The sequence below is a fragment of the Hippopotamus amphibius genome, chromosome 13 (assembly GCF_030028045.1).
Source record: "Hippopotamus amphibius kiboko isolate mHipAmp2 chromosome 13, mHipAmp2.hap2, whole genome shotgun sequence".
Lineage (NCBI taxonomy): Eukaryota > Metazoa > Chordata > Mammalia > Artiodactyla > Hippopotamidae > Hippopotamus > Hippopotamus amphibius.
In genome coordinates, this window is record NC_080198.1 from 39326308 (window position 1) to 39352548 (window position 26241).

General features: G+C 41.7%; 1 protein-coding gene across 20 annotated transcripts in view; it reads left to right on the forward strand.

Moving 5' to 3' along the window:
• Window positions 1–13200: 13200 nt before the first annotated feature.
• The window catches only part of MAP4 (microtubule associated protein 4), a 170900-nt gene continuing 157859 nt past the window's right edge, over window positions 13201–26241 (forward strand). For 9 of the 20 annotated variants that reach the window (XM_057705680.1, XM_057705686.1, XM_057705690.1 and 6 more), the window contains exons 1-2: window positions 13241–13352; window positions 18699–18742. The gene's annotated coding sequence lies outside the window, so the exon portion shown is untranslated. Of the gene's footprint in view, window positions 13353–18698; window positions 18743–26241 lie in introns of all 20 variants that reach the window. The other 11 variants (XM_057705699.1, XM_057705702.1, XM_057705703.1 and 8 more) reach the window with 6 other exon arrangements.

Consider the following 26241-nt stretch of genomic DNA (forward strand, 5'->3'; position numbering starts at 1 on the left):
ATCTTATCTTTCAGGCCCATTTCCTAGGACTCCTCCTCTCTGAGACTTTCCTTGACCCTGCCACCATCCATCCCCAGCAGAAGTAAGCACTTTCTCCTCTCCAGTCCCACAGCAGAAAAAGCTGGTTATTTCTTTACCACATCATTTATCAAAGTCTGACTTGCACTATACAGCCCTGGCTTTTCACACCAACATTTTACTATGAAACATTTCACATGTACAGCAAAGTTGAGAGAATTTTCCAGTTAACTCGCATTTCTCTGACATCTTGTTTCTACTGTTAACACCTTATCATCCTTGTTTTATCATGTCTGTCCATCTCCATGCTGCTATGCATCCTTTTTTTTCTTTTTTTAATAAATTTAGTTATTGATTTTATTGGCCGCTTTGGGTCTTTGTTGCTGCACGTGGGCTTTCTCTAGTTGATGCAAGCGGGGGCTACTCTTCATTGTGGTGCACAGGCTCCTCATTGTAGTGGGTTCTCTTGTTGTGGAGCACAGGCTCTGAGTAGGCTTCAATAGTTGTGGCACACGGGCTCAATAGTTGTGGCTCTTGGGCTTAGTTGCTCCGCGGCATGTGGAATCTTCCCAGAACAGGGCTTGAACCTGTGTCCCCTGCGTTGGCAGGCAGATTCTTAACAACTGCGCCACCTAGGAAGTCCCCCACTTTTTTTTTTTAAGGATTTACACTCAAAGGTCAAGATTTAATGGAAGTAATTATTTTTTAATTTTTTTTAAATAAATAAATTTATTTATTTATTGGCTGTGTTGGGTCTTTGTCACTGCACAGGCTTTCTCTAGTTGCGGGGAGCAGCGGGGGCTACTCTTCATTTCAGTGCATGGGCTTCTCATTGCGATGGTTTCTCTTGTTGTGGAGCACAGGCTCTAAGCCACAGGCTTCAGTAGTTGTGGCACGTGGGCTCAATAGTTGTGGCTTGCAGGCTCTAGAGCACAGGCTCAGTAGTTGTGGTACATGGGCTTTGTTGCTCCACGGCATGTGGGATCTTCCTGGACCAGGGCCCAAATCCATGTCTCCTGCATTGGTAGGCAGATTCTTAACCACTGTGCCACCAGGAAAGCCCTGGAAGTAATTTTTTAAAAATATTTATTTATTTATTTTTGCTGTGGCAGGTCATAGTTGTGGCAAGCGGGATCCTCATTGTGGCACACAGGATCTTTAGTTGCAGCACGTGGGCTTCTTAGTTGTGGCATGCATGCAGGATCCAGTTCCCCAACCAGGGATCGAGCCCAGGTTCCTTGCATTGGAGGCTTGGAATCTTACCCACTGGACCACCAAGGAAGTCCCTGCTATCCATCCATTAATCCATATTATTTCTGATACATTTCGAAGTAAATTCTAGACATCAGTACTCTTCTCCCTAAATACCCCTACAAATATACCATTAATCAGAGTTCTGTTGTTTTTCACAATTTTTTTTTCTATTTTGATGTCAAATTTATATACAATGAAATATACAAATCTGAAGTGAACAATGCTGAATTTGGACACACGCATACACCTGTGCAATCCCACCCCTGTCAACATATAGCACATGACCATCACTCAGAATGTTCCTTCCTTCCCCCTTGCCAGCAACCCCCTGCCCTGCCTCTGTCCTAGGCAACCACTCTTCTGATAGTTTTTCCTGTTTTTCCTGTCTTGGAACTTCATATAAATGACATCATATAACATGTTCTCTTGTGTAAGTCTTCTTCCACTCAGCATGTTTTTGAGATTCAGACAGGTTACATAAAATTAGTTGTTTGTTCCTCTTTATTGCTAAGTAGTATTCCACTGTTTGGATGTACTATAATTTTTGTTTATCTACTCATCTGTGATGAATGCCTGGGTTATTTCCAGTTTGGGGCTATTAATAATATAGTTGCCATAAACATTCTTGAAGAAATCTTTGTGTGGGTGTTTGTTTTAATTGGGGGGGGGAGGTAAATACTAGGAGTGGGATTAAATTTGTTTTTTTCTTCCTCTGGATTGTGAGCTTTTTGAGGGCTGATGTATTTAGTCTCTAGCTCTAGACTAGTCTCCAGTCTCTACCATAGTGCCTTGGTACATGGTAGATTTTCAGCTGATGTTTGTTGAAATGAAACATAATTCAAGCACAGCCTAATTTCCTCTATTCTGTATAATATGTACCTCTCATATAGCTCACTGTGGGCTCAGTAAGATGAGCATTGTTTCCTTTATTTATTTATTTAAATTTACTTATTTATTGGCTACGTTGGATCTTCATTGTTGCACGCTGGCTTTCTCTAGTTGTGGTGAGCGAGGGCTACTCTTCATTGCAGTGCACGGGCTTCTCATTGCAGTGGCTTGTCTTGTTGCGGAGCACAGGCTCTAGGCATGCAGGCTTCAGTAGTTGTGGCACATGGGCTCAATAGTTGTGGCTCACGGGCTCTAGAACACAGGCTCAATAGTTGTGGCACACTGGCTTAGTTGCTCCGTGGCATGTGGGATCTTCCCAGACCAAGGATTGAACCCATGTCCCCTGCATTGGCAGGCGGGTTGGAAGGTGGGTTCTTAACCACTGTACCACCAGGAAAGTCCCAGCATTGTTTCCTTTAATCTTCCCAATAAGCCTCTAAGGTAAGAATCAGGAACCAAAGGCTGAAAGAAGTTAGGTGAGCTGTTGGAGGTCACAGAGCAGGTAAGGGGAAGAGACAGAATTTGAAACAGATACTATTTGTGTGACACCCCTGCATAGAGGAAATCTCTGTGCCACTTTGCTTCTCCGAGGGTCTCAGTTCCTTTAGCTGAAACCCTTGCAGTTACTGTCCCAGTTCACCTTTATCTGCTCTTAGGGGCTGGGCACAGTTGGCTATCTCCTTTCCCTCTATTAGACATGAATGCTTGTTTTCCAGAGGAACTCTAGATCTCACTTACCTTGACGAAGATCAAAACTGCACCCCTCCAAAGGGAGGGATACAGTTGACAACAAAATACTGAGTGTCAACAGGTAGCTGTTGTTGGGAGAGGTGGAATGGAAAATGCACCATTGTGCAGTTATCATAGAAAAGGTTGGGACTTCCCTGGTGGCACAGTGGTTAAGAATCCTGCCAATTGTCCCCTGCCAGTGCAGGGGACAAGGGTTTGAGCCCTGGTCCAGGAAGATCCACATGCGACGAAGCAGCTAAGCCCATGTGCTACAACTACTAAGCCTGCGCTCTAGAGCCCGAGAGCCACAACTACTGAGACCACGTGCCACAACTATTGAAAGCCTGCGCACCTAGAGCCCATCCTCCACAACCAGAGAAGCCACTGCGATGAGAAGCCTGAGCACCGCAATGAAGAGTAGCCCCCACTCGCCGCAAGTAGAGAAAGCCTGTGCACAGCAACGAAGACCAAATGCAGCCAAAAATAATTAATTAATTATGTTTTTAAAGAAAAAAAAGGTTGGTTTAGGCAAGAATCATCAATGGATGACAAATCTGGGGAATAACTTTGATGAGGAGTAGGATCTGAGCATATCGTAAAGTGTCTCTTCACAGATTGCATATTAGCTGCAAGGGAAAAAATAGTAACAGTACACTGGAGAAATCAGAACACACCTTGTCCTCATGTGCAAAATTAACATCACCAGTGAAGCGCAGGCCAAGGCCTGCCTCCTAGTATGATATCCTGAGGACGCGCCATCGCTCATGCAGTATTCTGACTGGAATATATTGATATAAGCTGAATCTAAGCACGAGAAAACATCAGACTCCCCAAATGTGACATATTCTAATTTTTAAAAAAGGGGAATTTTGAGGAATTTGTATTCTTCAAAAATGTTAATGTCATGAAAAGAAACATGCACATACACACACACACAAAGGCTGTGAAAATATTCCACATTAAAGGAAACTAAAGAGACAAGACAATGAAATGTGACATTTGATCCTGGACTGGATCCTGTTCTGGAGGAAGAAAAAAAAATACTTTAAGGGACATTACTGGGTCAACTGACAAAATTACAATATGAATGGTAGATTAGACAGAACTGAGTGAATTTAAGTTTACTGAGGTTGGGACTTCCTAGTGGTCCAGTGGGTAAGACACCGAGCTTGCAATGCAGGGGGCTTGGGCTTGATCCCTGGTCAGGGAACTAGCTCCTGCATGCCAGAACTAAGAAGCCTGCATGCTGCAACTAAAAAAAAATAAATTTACTGAGGTTGAAATCTGTATTGTGGTTATAAGAAAGAGCATCATTAGGAACATACCCTGACTATTTAGGGATAAAAAGCTATGATGCATGTGATCTACATTCAAATGGCTCCAAAAATATTATTTGCATGCGATGTGTGTGCAGCACATAATCAAGCGAATGGGAAAAATATGAAAAAGAGGTGAATTTTGGTAAAGGGTACATGAGAGTGTTGTGCACTATTTTTATCCTTGCAACTTTGTATGTTTAAAATTATTCCAAATAAAAATGTTAGAAAATGCTCCCCCGCAAAGTCCCCAAAATCCTAATTCAATCAGTGTGGACTGTGCCCGCAGGAATTCCATGAACACAGGCAGCTCTTTCCTAAATATAAGTTGGTTTGTCCCAATCTGCCAAATGTTTGACCCCAAGCTAAGTGAAGAAGTACCATAGAACTAAGGCAGGCATCTTTTATTTTTTATCTTTTTATTATTTTTTAAAAAAATATTTACTTATTTATTTTATTTTTGGCTGCGACAGGTCTTTGTTGAAACACGCAGGATCTTCCTTGCAGCATGCAGGATCTTTCATTGCAGTGCGTGGGCCCTGTGGTTGTGGCACACGGGCTCCAGAGTGCGTGGGCTCTCTGATAGTGGTGTGTGGGCTCAAGAGTGTGGGGGCTCTATTTATAATAGCCAGGATATGGAAACAACCTAAATGCCCATCAACAGATGAATGGATAAAGCAGATGTGGCACATAGATACAACGGAATATTACTCAGCCATAAAAAGGAGTGAAATGGAACTATATATAATGAGGTGGATAGACCTAGAGACTGTCATACAGAGTGAAGTAAGCCAGAAAGAGAAAAACAAATATTGTATGCTAACTCATATATATGGAATCTGAAAAAATGGTACTGATGAACCCAGTGACAGGGCAAGAGTGGAGATACAGATGTAGAGAATGGACTTGAGGACATGGGCTGGGGTGGGGGGTGAGGGGAAGCTGGGACGAAGTGAGAGAGTAGCATAAACATATTTACAATACCAACTGTAAAACAGATGGCTAGTGGGAAGTTGCTGTATAACAAAGGGAGATCAGCTTGATGATGGGTGATGCCTTAGAGGGCCAGGACAGGGAGGGGGGGAAGGGAGTCGCGGGAGGGAGGGGATATGGGGATATATGTATAAATACAGCTGATTCACTTTGGTGTACCTCAAAAACTGGTACAAGAGTGTAAAGCAAATATATTCCAATAAAGAGCTTAAAAAAAGGGCTTCCTAGGTGGCGCAGTGGTTAAGAATCTGCCTGCCAATACAGAGGTCACGGGTTCGATCTCAGCTCCAGGAAGATCCCACATGCCGCGGAGCAACTAAGCCCGTGTGCCAAAAAAAAAAAAAAAAAGAGCTTAAAAAAAAGAAAAACAAATGTAGCCAAAATTCCATGACCCTAACAAAACTATTTTCATTTTGACACTTTCTCTGCTATGATTTGACCACGTCCACCATGTTTTTTAGTTAAATAAAACAAATATTTGTATTCAAAAAAAAAAAAAGTGTGCGGGCTTAGTTGCCCCACCGCATGTGGAATCTTACTTCCCCAACCAGGGATCGAACCTGCATACCCACATTGGAAGGCAGATTTTTAACCACTGGACCACTAGGGAAGTCCTGGCAGGTATCTTTCTTTTTTTTTTTTTAATTAATTAATTTATTTAATTTATTTATTGGCTGCATTGGGTCTTCGTTGCTGCGAGTAGGGGCTACTCTTCGTTGTGGTGCGCGGGCTCCTCACTGTAGTGGTTTCTCTTGTTGCGGAGCACCGGCTCCAGGCACGTGGGCTTCAGTAGTTGCGGCACATGGGCTCAATAGTTGTGGCACACTGGCTTAGTTGCTCTGTGGCATGTGGGATCTTCCCAGAGCAGGGCCCGAACCCGCATCTCCTGCATTGGCAGGAGGATTCTCAACCACTGCGCCACCAGGGAAGTCCCGGTGACAGGTATCTTTTAAAAGAATTCCTTCGTCTTTGTCTTCTCTCAGAACATCTTTCTAGAGCTGCTTTCTGGCTTTGGAGTGACAAAGCCAAAGCTTAATTAGCCAAAGCTACTTTCTGGCTTCGAAGTGATGGATGGTGAGCTCTGATTAGAAGATCTGAAGTCTGGGTCCTGCCTTCTTCTCTCCTGCTGATCTGATGCATGGTGTTGGTCTCTTATGTGTGGGGTGAAGGGTTCAGACCAGAGCAGAGCTTGCAAATTGGCAACCCAAGAGCCACTGGTCCACAGAGGTGTTTGGCCTAGACAGTATTTTTAAAAAGGCTTAATTAGTTGTCAACAGTCAGCAACCAGGATGCTGTACATAAACATTTGGGTCCAGTGTGACCACACCGGGCCTGAATTTCCAGGAACTGGCAGCAGTTGGCTGGAGTTGGGGTCTGTGCCCTCCTGCTCCTCACAGTCCCCACCCCCTCTTTCATATTGTGACTAATTAGCTTCCTTGTTTACAACTTCTGCTGGGTCTTTAAACTGGAAGATCTCTAAGGGCCTTCCAGTTCACATCTTCTCTGACCATGGCTTACTCTTTAGGGGCTTCAGATGCTCAACAAGGGTTGGACAGAGTGAAGAGTGAGGTGAAGAAGCAATAACAGAATTAGGATGAGCGTTGTCTCAAGCATATTGAGACAAAGGGCCAGATTCTGGTTCAACATGGTGATATATCCAGTGGAGCTCTAGATGGGATGTGACGCTTGGAGTCAGAGTTGGGGAGAAACTAGGAGGTTTTATTGGGACTGAGGGTTCAGAATAGAAGATGGAGGAAGAATTGGGAGAAAGCCAGGTGTTTGCTGAGCTGGCCAAGTGTCTCAATCTGAGGGCATTATTCTGAGCAGTCACAGTGATAGGGTAACAGTTGAGAGCAGTTTTGACTCGTAGCCAGAAAGTGGATCCTGGAGAGAAAAAGGAAAGAGGAAACAAAGTAATCAAGGTGTAATGGAAAGAGCTCTGAGCAAGGACTCAAAGGATGGAGCTTCTAGTTTCAGACCTCCCACTTACTAATTGTCTGGTGGTGGACATATTTTTCCGCATCCCTGAATCTATTTCCTCAATTTCCAAATAGGGATGATAATACGGCCCCTGCCTATCTCAGAGTTATGGAAAGCTTAACTGTAATACCAGAGAGCAAATCACTTAGCAACTGGGGAAGTACCATTCCAATGTGAGATGAAATTCAGAAGGTGTAATGCAGTCTTAGAATGTCAGGGCTTGAAGGGCCCTTTGAACATCTGCAACCCTCTCATTTCACAAATGATGCATTTGAGACCCTAAGAGAAGAAATTACACAGCGAGTGTAGGGCAGAGGTGGGCACAGTGCTCTATCAGTTTCAGAGTAGAACCCCCTTTGTGCTCCCTCTAGGTGTAGGTAAATGAAGAGAGAGCAAAGACTTAGACGGGGGACTTCATGTTCAGGGAATACCCCAAAGGTATATGCTTTATCACACGTACTCAAAAGTAACAGGCCCTTGTAATCACTCCAGAGGTCACAGGAACAAGGAAACACTTAGTTAACCTTGAAAAAATTAGTCTTATTTCAAGGGAGAGGAAGTCCCAACCTGTACATTACACAGCATGCAAGTGAGTGAGATCACAGAACAGAGAGGTGAGGCCATTCTTGTTCTACTTCCCCTGACAGAGATGAGGAACCTGAGGCCCAGGGATGTGAAATGGCTTGCCCAAGGCCATACAACTTGTTCCTGGCAGAGTTGGGACTGTAATGGGGTTTCTCAATTTGGAGTCCAGGGCTTTTATTCCATGTACCATGTGGGGTTGCATTTCACTGCAAGTGGCAGAGATCAATGGTGGCTTACACCAAAGGAGAATTATTGACTAATGATGGGTTTAAGATATAGGGTTTACTTTTCTCACTTCATAGGAAGTCTGAAGGTGGGCAGTCAAAGATTAGTGTAGCTGCTGGAAGACGTTAAGGACCTAGTCTCCTCCTATCTTCCTATTTTCACCCTCGGCCCGTGGCTTTTGTCCTTATTGTCATAAGATGGCTGCTTTACCTCTAGGTATTGTGTCCATATTCTAGACAGGTGGAAGAAATGCAGCTGAGTTTATCTTTTTATAAAGGCTTACCTGAAAGCTCCAAATTATATATATAATACATATATAAAATATTCTGTTACATATTAATATTTTGTGTTATGTATAACTTGTAATATAGATTGAGTATATATGTATGTACATATACATGTTTTAAATATATATATGTATGTGTGTGTGTATATATATATACACACATATATACATATGTTTGCTGAATCACTATTCTACACCATTTTAAAGATGAAAGAAGAAGTGGGGGCAACAGGCACCCGCCTGAGAGTCAGAAAATGGGTTTAAGTCTGGATTCTGCCACTTTTTTGTGAGTCTTCATCATGTTTCAGTTACCTCACCTGAAAAAGTTTGGGCTAAATGACCCCAAAAGACCCTTCTGGCTCTTAAGTTCTATGACTCTATCCTATTTGAATTTGAATCCATGTAATTATATTTCCCTCTTCTCATGGAATTCTAACATAAACATCATAAATTATGATAAAAACTGTTATGTAAAAATTGTGTATTTATCTAAGTGTTGATACCAAAGGAATTTCAGCCCGAGATTCCTACCTTGAGAGCATCAAGATATCTCCCTATATTTTGTTCTAAAAGTTGTAAAGTTTTATAACATTTTTCTATAGGGATCTTACAATTCTGTTGTTAGGTTTATTCCTAGGTTCCATATCGATTTTATTGTTTCATTGTGATGAATGTTTTTTTTCCTATCCCATTTTGTAATTGATGATTATTGGTATTAGGAATGCTATTCCTCTTTGTATGTTACCTTTGTATCTAGTAACCTTGCTTTGTATCCAATAACCTATCTTATTAATTGTAACAGTTTGTAGATCTTCCCAAATTTTCTATGCAGAAAATCATATTACCTACAAATCAGGATAGGCAGAGAAAACAGCCTGAAGAAGGTCTTGACAGGGGAAGTTCAGGAAACAAAGAAGGTAGATAATGCTGGACGTGTTGAGAAACGAGGCAGACAATGAGGGGAAACAGAGACAGCATCATTGCACAGGATTTTGGAAGCCATTTCCAGGATTGTAATGCAAAGGAAAGCTACTGAAGTCGTTTAGCTTAAAACTAGAGGGAAGGCTCGATGGTTAAGCCATTGGACTCTGCCCATGTTTGTGTCCTGGTCAACATTTTGATCAAAATTTGGATGAAAAGGGACTTCCTTGGCGGGCCAGTGGTTAAGACTCTGAGCTTCCAATTAAGGGTCTGTGTTCGATCCTTGGTCTGGGAACTAAGATCCTACATGCCCACATGCCATGTGGTGTGCGCTAAAAAAAAAAATTGGATGAATAAACATAAAGAATGGTTTTCATGGATAATAATCATATTGGATAACCCTAAAAATGCCTTCTTGTGAACTTGTAGAGCTTCAAGAACATATCCTTAGGCATGGGACTAGACGTTTGCTAAGAGCCCTTCCAACTCTGAGATGCTGGGGATCTGTGTTTTTTTTTTGTTTGTTTTTTTTGGTTTGGTTTTTTTGACTGTGCCACGTGGCTTGCAGCATCTTAGTTCCCCGACCAGGGATGGAACCCCAGCCCCCAGCAGTGGAACCTCAGAGTCCTAACCACTGGACTGCCAGGGAATTCCTTGGAGATCTATGTTTTCATCCTGGGTTCCCTGGAACTGAAGGGAATGTTCTTTCTCGTTGCAAGTGGGCAAACAGAAAGTACCTATACCTTGAGAAACAATTAGGGCAGATCCATGTTTACACAAATAATTACCACACATGTGGTGACTGTTGTTAACAGAGAGGTATATAAGGGGTACAAGAGGGTGTATATAAATGGGAGGAGGGGTGCAGAAGGTTGTCAAGCTTGGCAGAGGGCTTGGAAGTAGCTGCAGCAGTATGCAGGAAAGAGAACAGGGAACAGCATCCATCTATGATGGAGATGTTTCTGAGGCAGAAGGAGCATCTGGTAGGCCTGAGAAGGGAGAAGGAAGGGAACAACTGAGATGGGTATCTAGCTTGGGATACACAGAACATGGTGACTTTATTATATTAAAGAAGAAGTGGAGGATTCCAATGCTTTTGAATCTTCCTAGGAGCTCAAAACCAATTTTATTCATGAAGTCTGGGACAAGCCTAGGGACTGGTTTTTCCAGGCAGCAGGAAGAAGGAGCAAAGTAACCTTTTTAGCTCCCACCTGTGTGTTTTCCTTCAACAGTAAGTTCATGCTTAGACCAAGTCAGTGGGTTTTGGTGTGAAGTGATGCTAATTTCACCAGAAAGGAAACCTATCTTATTCATCTTTATACATGTACCCCTCACTGTGTGGCCCTTCCTGATGTGCAGGTACTCAGTCAACATCTATTGGATGAATGAATTCAGGCTTGCAATAGTAGTTCCCCTACTCTGGAGTCTGGATAAGGTGAGGGGGGAAAGCTCTGGGTTTGGGCCAAGACACCTGGCTTATTAATTGGTGTATGATCTAGATCAGTCATTCTGTTATCTGTGATTGGCCTAAAGTCCTTTCCAGGGCTCCAAATTCACAGTGCTATCCCTTTCCCACTTATCCTTTATTTAATTTTATTAAGTATAGTTGATGTGCAATATTATGTTAGTTTCAAATATACAACATAGTGATTCAATATTTATTTATTTATTTACTTTTGGCCATACCCCCAGGCTTGCAGGATCTTAGTTCCCTGACCAGGGATTGCCCCAAGCAGTGAAAGTATAGAGTCCTAACCACTGGACTGCCAGAGAATTCCCAGCGATTTAACATTTAAATATATTATAAAATGATTACCACAATAAGTCTAGTAACGATCTGTTACCATACAAAATTATTACAGTGATTGGTATTATTGACTATATTCCTTATGCTGTATATTACATCCCTGTGACTTAGTTATAACTGGAAGTTTGTACCTCTTAATCCCCTTCACCTGTTTTGCCCAACTCCTCACCTTCCTTTTCTCTAGCAACCATCAGTTTGTTCTCTGTATCTGTGAACCTGTTTCTGTTTTGTTTTTTTTAATTCCATGGATAAGTTAAATCATACGGTATTTGTCTTTTAATTCATTTAGTATAATGCCCTCTAGTTCTGTCTGTGCTGCTGCAAATGTCAAAATTTCATTATTTTCTATGAATGAGTAATAGCTCCTTGTACCTCGTATAAATACAGCACATCTTCTTCACCCATTCATCTATTGATAGGCACTTGCTATTGTAAATAATACTGCAATGAACACAGGGGTGCCTATATCTTTTCAACTTAGTGTTTTTGTTTTCTTTAGATAAATACCCCCCACTTATCCTTTCACTCTTAATCCCTTCATATTTGTCTAGGCTCTTAACACTTCTTTATAGTCATTATGATATTAATTGTAAACTGTAAGTGCTTGTTAAGTGCTAGGCACAAATCTAAGCACTTTGCATATATTAATATATGTGATCCACGTAGCAACACTAATGAGGTAGGTGCCATTATTATGCATTTTACAGTTGAGGAAATTGAGGTACAGAGAGATTAAATATATTCCACAAGCTCACATAACTTGTAAGTAGCAGTGCTCAGATTTGCACACAGGAAGTCTGGGTTCAGCGTTCAAGTTTAACTACTTAAGTATGTTACCTCTAGGTCACCCTAACAGGAATCATGAGAGAGGATGATGGTGTATTATCTTACTTTTATAAGTAAGGCAACTGAAACTTAACTTCTTTAAGGTTACACAGCTAGAAAGTAGCAGAGCTGGAACTCTTTCAACCAAGTCCAGTGTTTTCTCTCTCTCTCTTTTTTTAAAGTATTTATTTATTTATTTGGCTGCACCAGGTCTTAGTTACCGGTATGCAGGATCTAGTTCCCTGACCAGGGATGAACCCCCGCCTCAGGCACTGGGAGAGCAGAGTCTCGACCACTGGACCACCAAGGAAGTCCCAAAGTCCAGTGTTCTTTCTGGTAACCAGCCTGCTCTAGAGGTTGACTATATGGCCCCGGTGTCTTGTTGTCTGTGTTAAACCCCATTCTGTCAATAACTGGCTTGCTGACATTAGGTAAATTACTAAAGTTCTGTTTGCTTTCTCATCTGTAAAACGAGAATGAGAACATGAATACCAACCATATAGGATTGTTGTGATGATTAAATGAGTTATTAGGTGCCACATACTTATGAGAGTGCCTGGAACATAGTGAGCATTCAATAGGGTGTCAGCTATGACTTTTAAGTTCTAGACCAGCGTTACCCAGCAGAAATACAATGTGAACCAATCAGTAATTCTCTTTCCAGTAGTTACATTTTAAAAAGTAGTAAAAAAGAAACATGAAGTTATTTTATATTTTATTTAACCAAAGATATCCAAAACTGCAATCAATTTTGTAATGACCCAAACTGTAATCAATATAAGATCATAAATGCGCTATTTTATATATTTTTTAAGTCTCGGAAATTCGGTGTGTATTCTACACTTATAGCGCATCTCAACTTGGACCAGCCACGTCAGCTGTGGCTGGTGGCAGAACAGCCCAGGAGAGCCCCCCAGCCGCGTCCTCATCCCCCCACGGATCTTTCCAGCGACCACCAGGCCCGCGCCCCAGGCCCCGCCCCGCGCCCCTCCCGGATTACGTCATAGAGCCCGCCGGCCAGGCTGGATGGGAGGATGGGAGGCCGGGAGCCGGCCGCATGTGCCTGGCCGCTCGCATCCTTCCCGCTCCAGGCACCCAAGTTCTAAAAGGAAGCGACGACCAACACACAGAGCGGCGAAGTAGGTCGGTGTGTCCTCTCGCCGCTCTGGCGGCAGCGGACAGGCAGCAGGCGGGCGCCTGAAGCCCCCACGCGTACCTCGCCCCCAGCGGCCCTCCGCTTGGCCGCTACCCGGGCCGGGTCGAGGCGTCGGGGCTGGCGCCCATTGGTCCGCCGGGGTTCCCCGCCCTCCCCCTCTCCGCGCTTATTGGCCGGGGCCGCGGCGCCCGCGAGATAGGCGGTGGCGGCGCCCCTCCCTCGCGCCGGCCCTCAAGAGGGCGACGAGGAAGCGGCCTCCTCCCTGCGTCCCGCCCCTCGGGCTCGCTCGCTGGCTCCCGGCTCCTCCCGGCCCTCTCCCGGCTCCCTCCGGCTCCCGCTCAGGCTCCGGCGCGGCGGCGGCGGCGGCGGGTAGGTACAGCGGCAGGCGGGGTCCGATCAGGGGGGCGGCCTCCTCGCTGTCCCAGGGACTGCCCGAGCCTCGCCCCGCGGCCGTCTGGGACCCCCACCAGGCCCGCCCGAGGCGGGGAAGGGCGGTGGCCTCCGGTCTGCGGGACTCGGGAGAGGGCGGGCGGGGGGCCTGCGGGCGCGACCTTACAAGTCTTCGAGGCTAGATCCGGGGGCCCGCCGAGCGAGTCGGGTTGAGAGGTCCTGCTGCGGGGGTCTGGAGCGGTGGGGCGGAGAGGCAAGCCTCGGGCGCGGGATGGGGCTGAGCCCGGGGGGAGAGGGTCGGCTGCAGCCTGGGGCCCTGGGTGGGGCTCGGGGACAAGGGCGAACTCAGAGTTCGCCCCGTGAGGCTTTTGGGGGTCAGTTGAGGTGGGGTGAGGCGAGCCTTAGAGAGGGTGCTGGATCAGGGGTTACGCGGTGGGGGGTGGGGGTGGTCGGGAGTACGCAGCCCCAGGCAGAGCTCTAAGCGTGTGTCTGGCTGCGGGAGTGCATAGGGGTCGTTGTAAAGGGTGGGGATGCAAGGATAGGACCGGGACCTGGAGGGGCAGTTGGAAACGTTACCCGGAACAGAGATTGTGATTTCGCACATGCACCAGGTTGTCCGCTGGTGTGCTGCTTGAACTCTTCTTTGGTGAAATTACCCCGTGCGGGGTTGGGGGTGTGGGGGTGGGGGAATGTTAGGGTTTTGCTTGCTTCCAGGAATGGGTAAATTAAATGCATTTGCTGCTTTGGGGAGGAGACAGTGATTACGCTTAGGTTTGTGTTTTAGGACCCAGACCGAGAGTGAAACGTGCTTCTCGGGATGGTTAGTGTTACCCAGCTTTCTCCTGGAAACCCCCTTTTCTCCTCTCCCTCCTCGGTCCAGTTACAGTATTGCTCCCCAGGGCCTCTCGATTCCCTCTCCCTGGCTCCCTAGGATTGCAGTGTTTCTTGTTCTGCGTGTGTGTGTGTGTGTGTGTGTGTGTGTGTGTGTGTGTCTCCCGCTCATTTCCCTGCTGCTGCGCTTTTGGCAACTGCCTCTGCTCTTTCCCAGGGATGGTTGTGGCATTGCATCAGGGGATATTTGTGCTTGTAATTTGCTCACTCAGCCCAGGAAGAGGGAGAATAGTATGCTGCAGAGATTGGGGGGGCAGGGGGAGCGGTGCCGTCAGCTCGGCTGGGCAGACAGAGAAATGGGTGTGGTGAGGGAATACAGCTGCTCTAGGCCTATAGGGTAACACTGCCCAGTCATCAGCTCAAAGAGATTCAAAGAGAGGCAACAGCAGCTATTTTTATAAATCAGTCCTGAATCCAAGCTGAGCACATGGATTTAGAGTGAACAGTTGTCATGCTCTAACTATTATGGGCTGGATGTTTGGTAGACAACACTAGAGTTGCTAAGCAAGAGACTCCATTTCTACACTTCTCAACTCTTTTGCCTGGGACATCTCTCTTCAGGGGATATCTTTTATATTGATGTGGTTTGATGGTCCATACAGCTGCTTTTTAAATGAAATGTTCTTACCTCAATTATAACACTTCCTTTCCAATTTGGCTTAACTATAATAAAGTTATCACTTTTTGAGCACTTGCCATCTTCCAGGAGCTAGTTGTAGGTATTTATTTACAGATGAGGAAATTGAGACTGGCAGGAATCAGAGGTCACACAGATAAAGTGGCATCCACACCAAGATCCCTCTGACTCCCACACAGTAGTTCAGAAACTGGACAGTTTTTGGTTCACACAGGGGTAATTCAAACACTTGAGAATTTATTCATGCAAAGTAATCTCATTGGAGACTGATAAGCCAGATATCAATTTATTTACATCCAGGGACTTCCCTGGTAGTCCAGTGGGTAAGACTCTGAGGCCCCAACGCAGGGAGTCCGGGTTTGATCCCTGGTGGGGGAATTGGATCCCGCGTGCATGCCACAACTAAGAGTCTGCATGCCGCAACTAAGGAATCCTGTATGCTGCAACTAAGAAGTCCGTATGCCACAGTGAAGATCCCATGTACCGCAGCAGAGACCTGGCTCAGCCCAAATAAAAAATAATAATAAATATATAAAAGTTAAAAAAAAGTATTTATGTCCACAGTTTTAAGTGCCATATGCATAATTGGAATTAATTATCCACTGGCCAGGCCTCATCTTGTTTCTGGGCAGCCAAATCAATAATAAGAATGCAGTTGATTATAGAATTGGAATTAAGGGCACTGGATGTTCTTAGGGGGTGTTTTAATCAAGTTACAGAAGCCTAGTGGGTCTGCCTTCTTTCTCCATTGTGCAAACTCATATTGGGTTGGCCAAAAAGTTCATTCGGGTTTTTCTGTAGCTTATGGAAAATTTATGTTGGACAGTGCTGGGGAGATCCTAACACATTTCCCCACTGTCTCAGTCATTTCTTAAGTTGTCTCTCTATGTATTTGTCATCCCAGCATATATTTACTTGAGTTAAAAACCCCCAAGTTTATAAATAAGTTTACATTACATATTAAAAAAGTAATTTTCCATTGTTTACTGACAGTGAAGGAAACAAGTGTCTTTCTTATGCCTAGGTGGCTTAGTTTTATTTTTTAGAGGGTGTGAAAACTTATTAATTAATTGGCTTTCAAGGGAGAGCAGGACAAGTTTGTAAAACTTTTTCAAAATGGCTTGAGAACAGGGAAAGATACTTACTTGCAGTTTTAATTTTGGTTGTAGGATGGGGGTGGGAGTGAGTGTTCCCAGGTGTGGTGTGAACCTCCCACCTACATCAGGATAGGTGGCTTAGTTTCAGAGATGTGGTTCCTCTTGATCTTAAGGTCTTGTTCTTTTTCATGATCTTGTTTCTGCATTTGGTGGTCCATCCTTTGGCTGTGTAAACCTTTGCTGTCGATACTTCAAATTTTTGGCATCACTGTTTTCCTCCTCCTTCTCCTCCTTTTTAAATATTAAGCGTCAGTCATTGATATGTAGGTTTTATTTTACCTTAAAAAGCAAGAAAATCTGAGAGGAACACTTTGAAGTCATCTTGGTGTAGTTCACTTGATTTGCTCAGTTTGAAAAGGAAATGGAGTAGATATCACTGACTTCACTTTGTCCTTCCAAATGCACTCTTAGAACCAGGTTACTGTGGCCTTACTGCTAGGAGTATGTTGAGGACAATTAGGGTCAAGAAAGGGAATAAAGCAAACTGATATAAATGAGGGGTTTGTATAACACTGCCTTCTTAGAGCATTCTAGGCTTAGAGCATTCTAGGCTAATTTCTCAATGCAGACCTTAGGGGAACTATTTTGTATGTCGTTAAAATTTTAAGCTTGAAAGTCAGAGTTTACTTTTGTGATTCTTTACAGGTTAAAAAGTTAATCTTTTCACACAAAAAAAGCTAATCTTTTGACCATAAAACCCGTTTTGTTAGTTTGCATTTATTTATCTCTTGAAATTTATTTATAACCTTTCCTCACTCTCTTTCTAATTTTACAAGGAAAATGCAATTTAAAAAAAATCTTTTATTTTGAAATAATTTTAGTTTACAGAATTGTAAAGATAGTACACAATTTCTGTATACTCTTCATCCACCTTCTCTTAATGTTAACATCTTATATATAACCATTGATACATTTATCAAAATTAAGAAATCAACATTGGTTTAATGTTATCAACTAACTTACAGACTTTCCTCTGATTTCCCCAGTTTTTGCACACTGTTACTCTTTTTTTGTGTTACAGAATTCAGTCTAGGATGCCACATTGCACTTTACATGTCATGGTTCCTTAGTTTCTTCCAATCAGTGACAGTTTTTGTTTTCTCCTTGCCTTTGATGCTTGTTGGTTTTGAAGAGTAGTGGTCATTTGTAGACTGTTCCTGAATTTGTGTTTTCTGTTTTCTCTTGATTAGCCTGAGGTTAGGCATTTTAGGGAAGAATACCAGAAGAGAGAGTATGCCCTTCTGGTCCGATGGCTGTATCAGAGGATGTCTGATATCAGCGCTGCTTATTACTGATGTTAACTTTGGTAACTTGGTTGAAGGTAGTGTGGCTGCCTGGTTTCAATAAAGTGACTCTTTTTCCATTTCCTTACTTCATTTGTTAGAAGCTAGAAATGAGTCACTGAGTCAAGCCCATGCTCCAGGGCAAGAGAATTTAAGCTCCACCTCCTGAAGGGATGAGTATCAAAGAATTTGTGAGCATATGTTAAAACCACCCACAGTAATTAGTAAATATCTTTCTGAGGCTAAACAAAGATCTGATTTTTTAAAGTTTTATCCACTAATTTTAGCATTTGTCAATGAAACTTGCCTGCAGCAACAATTATTATTGTGTAGTTCTAATGGTGATTTTCTATTTCCCTCATTCCTCCTACATTTATTATTTAGAATTCTTCCATAAGGAAGATTTGTGCCTTTCCCCCATTTCTTTATTTAATCATTTATATCAGTGTAGATTCATGAATATTTTCCCCCCCTTGGGCTGTAATCCAATAGTATATTTTGTTGCATAAATTATTCTAGCTTTGGCCATTTGGCACCTATGTTCTATTGATGTGTTCCCCCCACCCCACCCCACCCCACCCCCATCTTTTTTTTTTGGAGCACATTTTTACTTTCTGGTGCTGCAGTCTTATCTTATATTTTCTCTGCCCAAAAGCGCTAGAATCAACCATTTCTCCAAGGAGCCCTGGTTTCTTTTATTGGAGAAAAATATTTAGAAACCAAGATCTGGTTTCTAAATGAACTGGGTATACTTGCTACTGGGGTATCACTGCTTCTTGGCACTGTTAGGGAACAGAGCTAGGAAATATCCAGGTATACACATATCTGTTTTGTTTTGTTTTGGCTGTGCCTCACGGCTTACGGGATCTTAGTTTCCCCGTCAGGAATTGAACCTGCGCCTGCAGAGTTAAAGGGCAGAGTCCTAAGCACTGGACCGCCAGGGAATTCCCTACACTTATCTGTTTCTGTGTCTATATGTATATAAATATAAACGTGGGTTCATACTGGTCTCTCTGACTCTAATGCAGCATCACAGAGTTCATTCTAGCATTCCCTTCCTTGCTTATTTGTAATTTCTTTCTCTGACAGTGAGAAACTTGGTTCTTAATATTTATAATAGATTTACTTAATAGTTCAACCCTAGTTATGTGTAAAGTAGGAAAATGCAGGGTTTTTTTTTTAGTATCTTTTATTTAATTTTTATTTTACATTGGAGTATAGTTAATTTACAATATTGTGTTAGCTTCAGGTGGAAAATGCAGTTTTAATTGTCACATAGGTAAATTCCAAAGTTAACTAGTTAATTAGTTTAAATTATATTCCTCTAATATTGGTGTTTTAAATTACTATTTTTCAGTTCCAGTGGAGAGGTGAAGTCATTTGCCCTTGGCCAAACAGGAAGTGAGTGACTGTAGCTGGAATTGGTGATACGCTTAATCCCAAGCAAAGGAGTCTCTTCATATCAAGTATCTTGACTAACAAGTCAACCTTTGTCTCTTCTTGGTGGGATTGTTCCTTTTAATTAAAGAAGTTCCTGGGTTTTAGGGTTTTTTTTTTTTTAAACTTTGGCAGTATTGAGAACAAAAATAATTCCTTTACTGGACTTCTTCCTACTTGAAGAATCATAGACTTGGTAGAAATCTTAGAGATAATCTAGGGCACTTTTCACACAGTGTAAGAGATTCCTCTAGTCCTCTCTTTTAGCAAGTATTCCCCTAGATAGGGACTTCACAGCTGGTGGCTATCAATTCCAGGTTTGCAAATTTGTCATTTTAGAAAGACTTCCTTGATAATGATCTCACAGCTGCCTCCCTGCAGTTTTTATTCACTGGTTCTAATTTTGCAGTCTCCAGTTATTCCCTGTAGTGCCAATCTCCACTTTACAGCTATTCAGTGACAGTTATTTTGTCCCACTTAAATTTTTTCTTTTCCAGACTGAACAGTTTTTTCCTTCTAGCCACCTCTTCTGAAATATGCTTTCTAAACTTTTTACCACGTTGGGCATCATCCTGTGGACATGCTACAGTTTGTCAGTTTGTCACATATGTTCTGATGCAGATACTACTGTATTAGGCCCTGAAAGTAAAGTGATTAAGGAATTAAAAATGATCCCTGCTCTTGCAGAGCTTAGTTTCTATCAACGCTGCTTTAGAATAAATTAGGTTCTTTTTTCTTTCACCACCCACTTTTCAGTGTTTATACTTGTTTGGTGGTAAGTTCACCTGTAGGTCTTGTTCTCTCTAGCACTGCTGTTAACCCAAGTCTTTGTCCTTGGTTGGTTGGTTTTTTGAGTCTATGTGTTGGACTTTTTTACACTCCTGTATTCTTTCTGTAACTCCTGACTTCTGTCCATTATTCTAAAGTAGACCTTTTCAATATGATTCTGTTCCCCTTTGCCTTTGTTATCCTGTTTGTGTCTGTAACTTTGATGTGTACTTTCTGTATTTTTACTTGAATAGATTAAGAAAATATTCACCTAGAGAATGCCCAGATCAGACCTTAGTAGTAAATGATTGGAAACAAAACTTCATGCTTTGTTTTTCTCCTTGCTTCTGACTTTATTATTTTATTTAAAAAATTTTTATAAAATATTTATTTGGTTGGGCCAGGTCTTAGTTGCGGCAGGTGGGCTTCTTAGTTGCAGCTCGTGGGCCCCTTAGTTGCGGCATGCGCATGGCATCTAGTTCCCTGACCAGGGATTATTGAACCCAGGCCCCCTGCATTGGGAGTCTTAGGCACTGGACCACCAGGGAAGTCCCCTGTTGTTTTGTCTACCTTTCATTACCAGACGTGAATAGATTCTTTTTTTTTTTTTTGGACGGGCTGCCTGACATGTGGGATCTTAGTTCCCTGACCAGGGATTGAATCCATGCCCCGCATGCAGGATTCTTTGCTTTAGCTTGCGGGCTCTCTAGTTGTGGTATGTGGCTTTTCTCTCTCTAGTTGAGGCACGCAGGCTCAGTAGTTGTGGCTCTCGGGCTTAGTTGCCCAGAGGCATGTGAGATCTTAGTTCCCTGACCAGGGATTAAACCTGCATCCCTTGCATTGGAAGGCGGATTCTCCACCACTGGATCTCCAGGGAAATCCCCCAAGGAATTCTTTTAAAAAGCATCTTTGGGGGAATTCCCTGGCAGTCCAGTGGTTAAGACTGTGCTCTCACTGCCAAGGGCCCGGATTCAGTCCCTGGTCGGGTTCAATCCCTGGTTGGCTTCAATCCCTGATCAGGGAACTCAGATCCGGTGCAGTAAAAACAAAACAAAACAAAACGAAAAAACATTATGATAAATTCTTAAATATATATTTAATTACTGGGTCAGACAGTGTGTAAATTTAAGGCTTTTGATACATTTTGCAAAATTGCTTTCTGGAAGATTGTACATTCTTACCAAAGCCCATCTCATCATACCCTTGCTAGCATTGAGAATTATCATTAAGAAAATATATCATTAAAAAAATTATCCATTAAAAATTGCTAATTTAATAGGTTAAAAATGAAAAAAAATCTCACTGTTTTAATCATATCTGGTTTTTATAAACAGCGACAGGAAAAGTATTGCATAGTCGTATACCTAATAATCAAGGGTAAGATTGGATCACTAAGAATGAGGTTCTCTGAAATAGCCAGTTGCCTAGTACTCAGTCACTGTCCATTTTAGCGTGATTCTCTTGGGTTGGGTGTAATTTAAAGTGAATGTCAGCAGGCTACGGAGACAGCTGTTCTTTAGCAAACTAAAATGGGATAACATTAGTAATGGAGACAAAAGAAATGTTTGAAAGATATTCTGAACAATTTTATATACATAGTGTAGCTGAGGCTTACTAAAATGCCTCGGGGCAAACCACCCAGTTCATCAGTCAGGAATAGGGGTACCTTTCAACTAGTTGGTCTGACTCTGAGGCAGACTTGCCAAAATTAACAAACTGCAATTACCAGTGCCAGACAACTATAGTATGGCAGTATTAGCACTGGACCAGGTGTCAAAAGACCAGAGTTCAGGTCCCAACCCTGATAATAGCTGTGAAGTCTAGAGCAAATCAGTAAGTCTGTTTATTTACAGAATCAGTGTGACTAATACCTATCTCACAGGGTTGTTGTGAGAATTAAGAGATACTTGAATGGGAAAGCTATCCTTTAAAATGCTAGTAAGATATTGCCTAGTGATCCAAATCAAAGTATAATCTTGGTGGATATGGAATTGGTGGTGTATTGGTGTTTTCAATGGAAATTGCATTGCCTCCAAGTTTTATCATATATATAGTAAATTGGCTATGAAATGTGGAATTCATGGACTCATGAAACCACTTTGAGGCCCAGAATAATTGTCTTCTTTGAGGTCACATACCACATTTGTAGCTGAGTCAGGACTTAGAGTTTAATCTCTAGCATTCTTTTTACTATGTTCAGTTTAATACCACAGATACTTCTGTATCTTCTTTGTGCATAACAGTGTGATAAGTGCTGTGGGTGATTTTTTAAAATTTTATTTAAAATTTTTATTTTATTTATTTATTTTTTGTTTGTTTGTTTGTGGGTTTTTTTGGCCATACTTCGTGGTTTGCAGGCTCTTAGTTCCCCCACCAGGAATTGAACCCTGGGGCCACAGCAGTGAAAGTGCCGAGTCCTAACCACTGGACTGCCAGGATTTTCCTTTTTTTTTTTTAAATGTGTTTTTAAACTTTTTTTCCCCACAATTTTTAAAGCTTATACTCTATTTATAGTTACTAGAAAATATTGGCTATATTCCCTGTGTTATACAATATATCCTTGTAGCTTATTTTATACGTAATAGTTTGTACCACTTATTCTCTTACCCCTATCTTGCCCCTCCCCCCTTCCCTCTCCCCTCTGGTAACCACCAGTTTGTTCTCTGTATCTGTGAGTCTGCTTCTTTTTTGTTATATTTACTAGTCTGTTGTATTTTTTAGATTCCACATATAAGTGATATCATACAGTTAAATATACTAAATAAACAGTTCTTCAAATGCTTCTTTCTTGGCCTTGAGATGGTAATGAAGAGATGGTATTATTCGGGCAATCAGAAGCATAAATATTATAAATTCTTAGGATTAAAAATATAAGAACCCTTAGAGAGGAATTTAATACATCATCTCTTAGGTATTATGTTCAGTTTTAAGAACCACATTTTCAGAGACATGGATAATCTAGAGCCTATCCAGAAGAAAACAGTCTGAAAGTAGACATCAAATGATTTGAGGTACTATTTAAGGGATTAGAGATATTTCCTTTGGAGAAGAAATAGGTGGGTGCAACTATTTTCAGACATATCAAGATCTGGCAAGTGGAAGAGGGATTAGGTTTAGTATTTTGTTGCTTTGGCAGAACAGAACCATCAGGTCAAGTTAAGGAGAAAAGTGGAACAGAACTTCCTTAGAAGATAGTGAGTTTCCTTTGACTACTGATGTTAGAGAAGAGCCTGGGTCATGGTTTAAGGATACTGAGAAGGTGTTTGGATTGAATGACCTTTAAGGTCTTTGTGAGTAAGTGGTTCTTAATATTGGTGAGTACAGATCCCTTTGAGAATCTAACAGTAGAACCATGTCCTGAGAAAAAGCTTCTGTGTTTCCATATGTATATTTTGCTCTTGTCCTTGAAAAGTCCTTTTCCTGGGTATAGAATTGTATGTTTGCTTTTATTTTCTTTCTTATTGAATTTGTTGTTCCATTATCTTTTGGCTTACACTATTACTGTTGAGAAGTTAGCCTTGGTGTTCATTTCTGTGAAGTATTCTGTGGCAGTACTAGCAGTTGATTACCTAAAACTGTGTACAATTTGAGGGTACTTGGCTTATCCAGATTATGAGAACTTTGGGTGCCAGTCACTGCACGTAAGGGATATTCTGCGGCTATAATTTCTCAGGGATTTTTGGTTCTTTTGCCACTATGGCAGGCTTCTGTATCGTCTCCCTGGGGTTGTGAAAAATTGGGTCTTGGTTTAAATCTGGTTCACCCTGAGAGGTAAAGTGGGGTGTCTCCTTATAAGACTTAACCTTGGAAGGGTCCTGATTTCTGTCCCCCTTGCTCTGCGTGGCCCTTGAACTGAAGCTCTAGATTAGGGTTTCACAGATTTTAGTGTGTATATAGAGGATCTTGTTGTAATAGAGATTCTGATTCTGAGGAAACAAATTCACCTATTGAAGAATATCTTGGTTATTTCCAAGTTTTGTCAGTTAAGAATAAAGCTGCTAAAAACTAGGTTTCTGCATGGACGTGAGTTTTCAAGTCATTTGGGTACATACCAGAGACCACAATTGCTGGATTGGATGGTAAGAATATGTTTAGTTTTGTAAGAAGCTGCCAAACTGTCTTCCAAAGTGGCTGTACCATTTAATATTCCCATCAGCAATGAATGAATGTTGCTCCACGTCCTTGACAGCGTTTGATGTTGTCAGTGTTTTGGATTTTGGCCTTTCTAGTAGGTATTTGGTGCTATCTTGTTTTAATTTGCAATTCCCTAATGACATGATGTTAAGCATCTTTTCATACTTTTATTTGCCATTATGTTTCTGCCTCTGTTCAGATCTTTTGCCCATTTAAAAAAAATCTATTTGTTCATTTCTTGTTGAGTTTTAAGAGTTCTTTGTATATTTTGGGTACCAGTCCTTTATCAGATGTGTGTTTTTGCAAATATTTTCTCCCAGGCTGCAGCTTTTCTTTTCATTAACAGTGCATTTTCCAAATCAGTTTTAATTTTATTTTTATTTATTTTTCATTTTTTAATTTTCTTGGCTGTTGCACAAGGCTTGTAGGGTTTTATTTCCCTGATCAGGGATTGAACCCGGGCCCGCAGCAGTGAAAGTGAGAAGTCCTAACCACGGGACTGTCAGGGAATTCCCTAATCTTCCTTAGTTTTTGGTGGGTTCTCTAGGACTTTGTTCTTTTGCAGTTTCTGTATCATTCAGAAGCATAACTGTTAAGACTTTTTAGGAGGCGAGAAAGGTCAGCATAATGACTTGCCTTGTGTTATATAATATTCCAAAGGAAATGGGTTAGTAATGTGTGAATGCCTGAGTTTGTACTAGTTGGAATGTGATCCAGGTACCTTTTGATGATGGAACTATTTATTGTTTGCTGCAGAGTTCTGTTGCAAACTGACAATTCCTGAACCTGTGTATATGAAAAGCTGTATGATTGGGGGTAAAAAAGAAAAAAAGCTATATGATTGGGATTTTAAAGGCCAGAGGTTTGAGAGAGATATTCAAGAGTAGTTTAATTCTGAAATAATTAAGGCTTCATATGTCCATAGATTTAATGGACCATAAAGAATCAAAGTAAGCATGGTTGGCCATTATTCTAAAGTTGATATCCTAGGTAATTTTTATTATCACCTTAGTTTATGTAGTTTTGGCTGTAACTCTGTACTTGTAGTATTCAATCATGAAGTCTGTTAATTGGCTGTTAACTCTGCATTCACTTTCATTGCTAATCATGAAGGCTGCTGATGCTGCACCTATATTTTCAGATCAGGTGTCCATGCAGGGGAACTTATGTCAGACAGTTGTTTTATTGGTTTTAAACAAAGTGACAGCACAGGTCCCTGTACACTTTTTTTCTTTTAATTAATGAATTGGTTGGGTCTTTCTGGTAAAATAAGAGACTGTCTTGTTATTGAATTATAGTTTTGTCAGTTAAAGGGACTGTGTTCATAGATGGTGGAGATGGTCACCAATTTTGACAGTTAATCTTTTTTTTAAATTAAATATTTGTTTATTGGCTGCATTGGGTCTTTGTTGCTGCACATGGGCTTTCTCTAGTTGCAGGGAGCGGGGGCTACTCTTCATTGTTGTGGAGGCTTCTCTTGTTGCGGAGCACAGGCTCTAGACACGTGAGCTTTGGTGGTTGCGGTACACGGACTCAATAATTGTGGCACACGGGCTTAGTTGCCCCGGGGCCCATGAGATCTTCCTGGAGCAGGGGTCGAACCCATGTCTCCTGCATTGTCAGGCTGATTCTTAACCACTGCGCCACCAGGGAAGTCCCAACAGTTAATCTTAAAGACATTCTGTTCAAGATACATCCCATTTAGCAGGACCCAGTTAAAATCAGACATACTGATGAAAAGTTAAGCAAGTAGAATAAGATTTTTGGCCTGAGGACATTTGGAAATGGGTGGATATACATAGTATTTATGTGTGCTTCTTTGTTTCTAAAGAATCTCTGCTATATGGTAATTTCAAATTTCATATGTGGTACTTTTTTTTTTTTCAATTTAGGTTAATATTTTTTTATTGAAGTGTAGTTGATTCACAATGTTGTTAGTTTCTAGTATACAGCAAAGTGATTTAGTTATACATATATATACTCTTTTTCATATTCTTTTCTATTATAGTTTAAATAGGTTATTGACTGTAGTTCCCTTATGCTATACAGTAGGATTTTTTTTTCTTTTTTAAGATTTATTATTTGTTTATTTTTGGCTGCCTTGGGTCTTCATTGCTGTGTGTGGGCTTTCTCTAGTTGTGATGAGCCGGAGCTAATCACTGCAGTGCATGGGCTGCCGATTGAGGTGACTTCTCTTGTTGCGGAGCATGGCTCTAGGCACATGGGCTTCAGTAGTTGTGGTACATGGGATCAGTAGTTGTGGCACATGGGCTCTAGGGCACAGGCTCAGTAGTTGTGGCACACAGGGATCAAACCCGTGTCCCCTGCATTGGCTGGTGAATTCTTAACTGCTGGCCACCAGGGAAGTCCTAAGTTCATTTGTATCATATTTTAGATTCCCCATATAAGTGATATCATATGTTATTTGTCTTTCTGACTTAACTTCACTTAGTATGATAATCTCTAGGTCCATCCATGTTGCTGCAAATAACATTATTTCATTCTTTTTTTAATGGCTGAGTAATAGTCCATTGTATATATGTACCACATCTTCTTTATCC